This window comes from Mauremys mutica, chromosome 2, assembly GCF_020497125.1.
Source record: "Mauremys mutica isolate MM-2020 ecotype Southern chromosome 2, ASM2049712v1, whole genome shotgun sequence".
NCBI classification, from domain to species: domain Eukaryota; kingdom Metazoa; phylum Chordata; order Testudines; family Geoemydidae; genus Mauremys; species Mauremys mutica.
The window spans coordinates 45738768-45748240 of NC_059073.1; the positions used below are offsets into that span (position 1 = coordinate 45738768).

At 45.2% G+C, this 9473-nt stretch overlaps 1 long non-coding RNA gene across 1 annotated transcript; it reads right to left on the bottom strand.

Annotated features, from left to right (window-relative positions):
• Positions 1-7203: 7203 nt before the first annotated feature.
• On the bottom strand, positions 7204-8706 carry LOC123362839. Its single transcript, XR_006576595.1, has 3 exons — positions 8660-8706; positions 7434-7506; positions 7204-7358 (listed from the first exon to the last, which is right to left on the bottom strand). It is a non-coding gene; the product is annotated as an uncharacterized LOC123362839 (long non-coding RNA).
• Between the last annotated feature and the right edge of the window lie 767 nt (positions 8707-9473).

Sequence of the window (9473 nt, forward strand, 5' to 3'; positions counted from 1 at the left end):
GACCCAGAGTTCAGAGGTGCATTCACATTCCATCCCTGAGAGGGGGTATCAAGCAATGTATTTGCTGCCGCCATATATCTCTGTGACTAGCCTATTGCTGCTGCCTACCACTGCTTCTCTACCACTACTGCTTGCTGTTACTTCTACACTGCCACATCCTGAGGCTCCACCATTTAGCCCAGCTCTCAGCAATTTCACTAGGTAGCAGGCAACCTCACTGCTAGCACAACTTCTGCGTTACCGTTCAGTTTAGGTTGACACCCTGAATCAGGGCAGGCTAAGTACATTTCTGCTGCCCTTTACTCATACAATAAAGACAACAACATTTCATTACCCTTGCATTCAATACTAGAGGGAATTGTAACCTAAAACCAGCCAAAATTGGTCACTTTGGCAAAGCAGTTCCATTTGCTGGTCCTCTAGGCAGAGTAGATGTGTCTATGCAAATATAATCTGCTCCTAAAGTCTTTCCCCCCCTGTTCATCACTATATGTGGGGGGAGGACAGATAGCTCAGTGGTTTGCACATTGGCCTGCTCAACCCAGGGTTGTGAGCTCAAGCTTTGAGAGGGGCCATTTAGGGAACTGGGGTAAAAATCTGTCTGGGGAGTGGTCCTGCTTTGAGCAGGGGGTTAGACTAGATGACCTTCTGAGGTCCCTTCCAATCCTACTCTTCTATGATTCTATGGCAGGGGAGAGCTCATTGAGACCCAGCTTATACCTGTGGATGAGCAGTGAGCAAACTTTGGTTTCCAGGGCCAATAACTTCTACTTGTACAAATATTCTACTGGAAACTTCAGACAAACAAAAGTGAAATAGTTGCCAGCCCACCTAAAATGCAAATTCAAACAGTAAGATAAACTCTTTTGTATGTGTGGGGCCGAACTACTGTCTATTCAATTTAATATTAATACTATTAGTCATTCTTAATGCTTGATATCAGGGAAATAAAAAGGGTTTATTGTAGTGGAATGCTGCATAATCCCTCTAGTTTATTGACAGAACTCATGATACGTTCATTCCGCAAGCTTGAGGAGAACTCCATAGAGTCGCCAGTGCATATTAGTGCCCAGAATGTGAGCATTACAGTCAGGGTAATTAAACATCGGAACAGCTTACCAGGCAAAGTGATGGACTCACCATTGCTGGGAGTCTTTAAAATGAAATAAAATGCCATTGTACACCAAGATAAGATATCACAGAATTCTAAAGAATAGGCTTTAATCCAGCTTCTGAGAGAAATTCCCTGGTATGTGTGTATGTGGGGTTAGGATGGATAGTTATGGTAGTCCCTTCTTTCTGTGAATATGTAAATCTCTGAATTTCCCTCTTAATTCCCTTCCTTCATGGGCCACAGAGAGAACAGGAAGCTCTGCATTGCTCTCAACAGGCTCATAACACCTGCAGCTCTGCATTATGACAATGACTATAAACAAATTCCATACTTTAGGGCTGCAGCAGGTCACCTGCAAGGGCCAGGATGGATTTTTTTCCCTGATGGACAACTGCCCAGATATATTCTGTGAGGGGGCCAGAAATGAACTAGGGGATGGGGAGGCTGGATTGGGGCTGTCAGTGAGTGAGCGGGGGGAGGATTTTGGAATCGTGAAAGGGCCCCCTATCTATTCTTGCACCAAGACCCTCTGGGAACTTGTTATGCCACTGCACCCTTAACTTCACCCAGAAATGAATGGACAGCTAGTATGGACTATAGACAAGTATAACATGCTTATGGAGGCTGGCTGGGAATTTTCCGTCAAAACTGTTTTTAGATAAAAAATTGGGTTTTAGACTAAACAAACTTTTTCACAAAAGAGCCTTCTTTCTGTGGAAGATTTTTGCTTTTCGTAAACCCCCTTCCCTCAAACAAACAAAGAACCAAAACCTGAAAACTTAATGTTTTGACTGAAAACCAAAAACTTTTGGTTTGTAAATACTGCCACAGTGCCTCATGGGGATTGTAGTTCAGCTGCTCCATGCCCCCATTCTCTCCTTTGGGCTTGGTTCCTCTCTGAGACTTCATCTCTCATGATGCTTCATAGCCAGGGACTCTAATGAGGCACTACAGTGGCTCAGCAAAAGGGGAGACCATGCTGCATCATGGGTAGAGTTACCATATTTCAAGTTCCCAAATAGAGGACACTGCTTTGGGGGGTGGGGGGTGGGGATCTGTAATGGGGTACTGTTGGGGGGTGTTTGAGGAGGTATTTATTTTGGGAGGTGCTGGAGGGGTGTGGTGTACTGTGAGGGGCTATTTGGTGGAGGAGCTGGAGGTATGTGTGTGTACTGGGATGGTATTAGGGTTTTTTCGGAGGGGATGTATGGTCACCCTAATATTGGGAGATTGTAGTCTAGCCAGGAAGTCTGGCCCATGGAAGAGAATGGGAGCCCGAGGAACCCAAGTCCTGTTGCAGTCAAGGAATTATGATGTGACTGGAATAACAGAGACTTGGTGGGATAACTCACATGACTGGAGCACTGTCATGGATGGATATAAACTGTTCAGGAAGGACAGGCAGGGCAGAAAAGGTGGGGGAGTTGCACTGTATGTAAGAGAGTAGTATGACTGCTCAGAGCTCCAGTATGAAACTGCAGAAAAACCTGAGAGTCTCTGGATTAAGTTTAGAAATGTAAGCAACAAGGGTGATGTCGTGGTAGGAGTCAGCTATAGACCCCCAGACAAGGGGGATGAGGTGGACGAGACTTTCTTCCGGCAACTAACAGAAGTTACTAGATCACAGGCCTTGGGTCTCATGGGAGACTTCAATTACCCCAATACAGAAGTGCACAGACAATCCAGGAAGTTTTTGGACAGTTTAGGGGACAAGGAGTCCAGGAGAGCTGGCTGCATTTTAAAGAATCCTTATTGAGGTTGCTGGAACAAACCATTCCGATGTGTAGAAAGAATAGTAAATATGGCAGACAACCAGCTTGGCTTAACAGTGAAATCCTTGCTGATCTTAAACACAAAGAAAGAAGCTTACAAGAAGTGGAAGATTGGACAAATGACCAGGGAGGAGTATAAAAATATTGTTCAGGCATGCAGGAGTGAAATCAGGAAGGCCAAATCACACTTGGAGTTGCAGCTAGCAAGGGATACTAAAGGTATGTCTACACTACGGGATTATTCCGATTTTACAGAAACCGTTTTTTAAAAACAGATTGTATAAAGTCGAGTGCACGTGGCCACACTAAGTACATTAATTTGGCGGTGTGCGTCCATGTACCGAGGCTAGCGTCGATTTCCGGAGCGTTGCACTGTGGGTAGTTATCCTGTAGCTATCCCATAGTTCCCGCAGTCTCCCTCGCCCATTAGAATTCTGGGTTGAGATCCCAGTGCATGATGGTGCAAAAACAGTGTCACAGGTGATTCTGGGTAAATGTTGTCACTCAATCCTTCCTCCGTGAAAGCAATGGCAGACAATCATTTCGCACCCTTTTTCCCCTGGATTGCCCTGGCAGACGCCATAGCATGGCAACCATGGAGCCTGTTTTGCCTTTTGTCACTGTCACCGTATGTGTACTGGATGCTGCTGACAGAGGCGGTACTGCAGTGCTATACAGCAGCATTCATTTGACGGTTACCATCCCTATTGCACTGTCTGCCATTGTAAATTGGTGATGAGATGATGGTTATCAGTCATTTTGCACCGTTTGCATTTGGAAATTGGCGATGATGGTTATCAATCCTTTTGTACTGTCTGCTGCTGTCATGGGTGCTCCTGGCTGGCCTCGGTGAGGTCGGCCGGGGGCGCATGGACAAAAATGGGAATGACTCCCCGGGTCATTCCCTTCTTTATGTTTTGTCTAAAAATAGAGTCAGTCTTGCCTAGAATATGGGGCAAGTCTACTAGAGAACTATAGATCACAGCCGCTCCGTGTCAGAGCCCCAGAGATCCCGCAGAAATGATGAGCTGCATGCCATTCTAGGGGGTGCCCCTGCAACAACCCCACCCGTTGCTTCCCTCCTCCCCCAACCCTCTTGGGCCACCGTGGCAGTGTCCCCCCATTTGTGTGATGAAGTAATAAAGAATGCAGGAATAAGAAACACTGACTTTTTAGCGAGATAAAATGAGGGAGAGGCAGCCTCCAGCTGCTATGATAGTCCAGGCAGGACATTAAAGGGTTGGGGGGGAGAGGAGCGCAACCTCCTGCTGCTATGATAGTCCAGGGAGTATAGAATCTTTTCTTTAGACATGAAAGGGCGGGGGCTCATGGAGCTCAGCCTCCAGCTGCTATGATGAGGGTGGTTACCAAGCCTTTTGTACCATCTGCCGGGAATGACCAGGAGTCATTCCCATTTTTACACAGGCGCCCCCGGCCAACCTCACCGAGGCCAGCCAGGAGCACTCACGGGATGATGAGAACGGTTTTCCGCCATTTTGTACCGTCTGCCATCAGGAAAGGAAGGGGAAGAGATGCTGCTGTTCAGCGCCACAGCACCGCATCTACCAGCAGCATGCAGTAGACATATGGTGACATTGAAAAAAGGCGAGAAACAATTTTTTCCCCCTTTTCTTTCATGGGGGCAAGGGGGGGTAAATTGTCGAGATATACCCTGAACCACCCCGGACAATGTTTTTGACCCTTCAGGCATTGGGAGCTCAGCCAAGAATGCAAATGCTTTTCGGAGACTGTGGGGACTGTGGGATAGCTGGAGTCCTCAGTCCCCCTTCCCTCCCTCCATGAGCATCCATTTGATTCTTTGGCTGTCCGTTACGCTTGTCACACAGCACTGTGCTGACTCCCTGCTGTGGCCTCTGTCTGTCATAGCCTGGAGATTTTTTCAAATGCTTTGTCATTTCGTCTTCTGTAACAGAGCTCTGATAGAACAGATTTGTCTTCCCATACAGCAATCAGATCCAGTATTTCCCGTACGGTCCATGCTGGAGCTCATTTTGGATTTGGGACTGCATCGCCACCCGTGCTGATCAGAGCTCCACGCTGGGCAAACAGGAAATGAAATTCAAAAGTTCGCGGAGCTTTTCCTGTCAACCTGGCCAGTGCATCTGAGTTCAGATTGCTTTCCAGAGCGGTCACAATGGTGCACTGTGGGATACCGCCCGGAGGCCAATACCGTCGAATTGCGTCCACACTAACCCTAATCCGACATGGCAATACCGATTTCAGCGCTACTCCCCTCATCGGGGAGGAGTACAGAAATCGGTTTAAAGAGCCCTTTATATCGATATGTTGTGTGGACAGGTGCAGGGTTAAATCGGTTTAACGCTGCTAAATTCAGTTTAAACGCATAGTGTAGACCAGGCCTAAGAGTCACAAGAAGGGTTTCTACAGGTACGTTAGCAACAAGAAGGTCAGGGAAAGTGTGGGACACTTACTGATTGGGGAAGGCAAACTAGTGACAGAGGATATGGAAAAAGCTAGTGTACTCAATGCTTTTTTTGCCTCTTTCTTCACGAACAAGGTCAGCTCCCACACTACTGCACTGGGCAGCACAGTATGGGGAAAAGTTGACCAGCCCTCTGTGGGGAAAGAAGTGGTTCAGGATTATTTAGTAAAGCTGGACGAGCACAAGTCCCTGGACTGGATGCACTGCATCCAACGGTGCTAAAGGAGTTGGCAGATGTGATTGCAGAGCCATTGGCCATTATCTCTGAAAACTCATGGTGATACGGGGAGGTCCTGGATGACTGGAAAAAGACTAATGCAGTGCCCATCTTTAAAAATGGGAAGAAAGAGGATTCGGGAAACTACAGGCTAGTCAGCCTCACCTCAATCCCTGGAAAAATCATGGAGCAGGTCCTCAAGGAATCAATTCTGAAGCACTTAGCGGAGAGAAAGTGATCAGGAACAGTCAGCATGGATTCACCAAGGGCAAGTCATGCCTCACTAACCTAATTGCCTTCTATGACGAGATAACTGGGTCTGTGGATGAAGGGAAAGCAGTGAACATGTTATTCCTTGACTTTAGCAAAGATTTTGATACGGTCTCCCAGTGTTCTTGCCAGCACCTTAAAGAAGTATGGGCTGGATGAATGGACTATAAGGTGATAGAAAGCTGGCTAGATCATCAGGCTCAACGGGTAGTGATCAATGGCTCCATGTCTAGTTGGCAGCTGGTATCAAGCGGAGTGCCCCAAAGTCAGTCCGGGGGCTGGTTTTGTTCAATAACTTCATTAATGATCTGGAGGATGGCGTGGACTGCACCCTCAGCAAGTTTGCAGACAACACTAAACTGGCAAGAGTGGTAGATACGCTGGAGGGTAGGGAAAGGATACAGAGGAACCTAGACAAATGAGAGGACTTTGCCAAAAGAAATCTGATGAGGTTCAACAAGGACAAGTGCAGAGTCCTGCACTTAGGACGGAAGAATCCCATGCACTGCTACAGACTACAGACCAAGTGGCTAGGCAGCAGTTCTGCAGAAAAGGACCTAGGGGTTATGGTGGACAAGAAGCTGGATATGAGTCAACAGTATGCCCTTGTTGCCAAGAAGGCTAACTGCATTTTGGGCTGTATAAGAAGGAACATTGCCAGCAGATCGAGGGACATGATCATTCCCCTCTATTTGACATTGGTGAGGCCTCATCTGGAGTACTGTGTCCAGTTTTGGGCCCCACACTACAAGAAGGATGTGGAAAAATTGGAAAGAGTCCAGCAGAGGGCAACAAAAATGATTATGGGGCTGGAGCACATGACTTATGAGGAGAGGCTGAGGTAAATGGGATTATTTAGTCTGTGGAAGAGAAGAATGAGGGGAGGTTTGATATCTGCTTTCAACTACCTGAAAGAGGGTTCCAAAGAGGATGGATCTAGACTGTTTTCAGTGGTAGCAGATTACAGAACAAGGAGTAATAGTCTCAAGTTGCAGTGGGAAAGGTTTAGGTTGGATATTAGGAAAAACTTTTTCACTAGGAGGGTGGTGAAGCACTGAAATGGGTTACCTAGGGAGGTGGTGGAATCTCCTTCCTTAGAGGTTTTTAAGGTCAGGCTTGACAAAGTCCTGGCTGGAATGATTTAGTTGGGGATTGGCCCTGCTTTGAGCAGGGGGTTGGACTAGATGACCTCCTGAGGTCCCTTCCAACCCTGATATTCTATGATTTTATTATTCAAACTGGAACTCCCATAAACCACCACAGCAAAGGCATTCCAAAATCAAAATTTTTATTTTCTCTGTTTGATCAAAAATATAGTTTTTGATTTTTCACTGAAAAATCCAAATTTTCAGCAGAAAATGTCCCTTTTCCCATTTTCTGACCTCTTGTAATGCTTAATACCCTGCATTTTGCTCTAGCTATGACCTCTGGATGGATTTCAAATGTAGCTCTATGCAGAGTGCATTGCAGTAATCCATCCACAAGATGACAAAACCTGGATAACCCTGTCAAGGTCTGCATCTGAAAGAAAAGGATGCAAACTTATTTGTCAAGTAGTACAAATGCCAAAAAATTGCTCTTGGAAACGGCTGCTACCTGGATATTCAGGAGCTCTTGGAGATCTAACAAGATTAGTAGGGCTGACACACTCTGTCATTGCTTCCATTTGCTGAAACAGAATATATATCACAGACATTAGTGATATACAAATTAGGGGTAGAAAAAATAACTAGCTAAAGCTGAACCTTTTTGAAAATGCTGCACTTTGAAATAGCATCAGGAGTGTGGTGCAGGGAATGAGAATCAGGTGACTTGGGTTATGGTCTCAGTTCTGCTATTGACTCCCTATGTGACCTGGAGCAAGTCACTTCACCTCTCTTTGACTCAGTTTCTCCATCTGTAGAAAGGGGCAATACTGACTACCTGACTTTGTAAAGTGCTTAGAGAGCTATAGATAAGGTTGTAAGTATCATCATTAGGTTATTTATTGTTTCTTGCATGTTTCAGATGGGAGGGGGAGAAAGGCTAAAGGCATGAGCTCATGAAAGGAATTTAAATGGACTTTTGTATTTATAATTTGAACCCTTTACGGATTTAAAGGGATTTTTTACATTATTGTTAATATTGTTAAAATCAAATAAAAGCAAAGAAGGAAAAAATGTGTTTTTCTGAAATTTTCCATTATTTTCAAATAGAGCAGCAACCTTATTTTCCTTTAAACGAAAGCATTTGCTTAAAAAAATGACTGAGTTTAGATATAGATGTTGCATATATCCAAATATCACATAATCCTCCTATACATGACTTACGCATTTAAACATATCTCATAACACCCAGTGACATAAGACATAAGATCTTGAAACAGATATAGAATAAACTTCTAAGGACAATGTCAAGTAATTTTCTGTAGGTTTAGTGCTTGATCTACCTTAAAATTATTGCCATTTGAAATCCTATGGATTTTAAATAACATCCTTCTTCTTTCAGGAAATCCATGCTTTACTGAAAAATCTATCCCTGTGCTGGAATGTTTATAAAATGCTCCTAATTGTTCTCTATAAAAGATAACACTGGGCGAAATGCCACTTATTTTATCTTTGTGTCCCTCCTCCCCATATTATATACGTACACATATGACATTTTTAGCTTCAAATGCTGAAGCCATTTTTCAGTCAGTAAAGAGCTCATTTTCTACTGTGAAGGAGGACATTTTTGATTGAAGAGTGGCTTCAGTATTTGAAGTTCAAAATTTCATGTGATAAGCAAAATGTCCATTTCATTAAGTTTTGGGGATAAATTAAATTTGAGAGACATGAACTCACCAGAAATGGTAAAAATATCCATTGTGATAGACCCAGGTCAATTGGGTACAGCAGAATAGCAGAAGGCAGATATATTGGCCACTGGATTAATAGTTTTCTTTTCCCTGACTGATCAGAGCAGGGGTTGCTCCAGGCTAATGCGAACACCTGACTCTAATTAACCTGCAAAGAGTCAGGTGAGGCCATTAAGCTAATGTGACCACCTGACTCTAATTAAGCCCCTGCTGATACTATAAAAAGGGCTCACTCCAGTCAGGCAGAGGAGAGGAAGTGTGTCTGAAGGCTGGTTAATGAAGACACCCTCAAACCATCGTTAAGGGAGCCCTAAGGTAAGGGTGAAGAAGGGAGAAGCAGGAGAGCTGAGGGGAAGTGGCCCAGGGAAATGTAGCAACTCTGGCAGTGAAAGGTTGGCTGCCCACAGCTGCTACCATTAGGGTCCCTGGGCCGGAACCCAGAGTAGAGGGTGGGCCTGGGTTCCCCCAAACCCACCACTACAGGAACATCTCCTGGGAGGGGAAGTCAGGCCCCTGTCAGGAAAGGAGGTTAAACTGTTCTGAAATAAGCCCCAGGGACAACAGAGACTGTGGGAGTTCTCTCACCAACCTCCTTGCTGGCCTAAGATGAAAAGGGCTCAGTAGACTGTAACCCTGGCCCTAGAGAGAGACGGGCTATGTGGAGAGTCACAGTGAGCCACTGAGGCTAACATAAGCCGCCTGGAAGCGCAGGACCCATGGAGGCAAGATCAGAGCTCTGCCACACCATGAAAAACATTGTGGAAAAATACTGGCCCATCACACACAGCTCTGATATAATA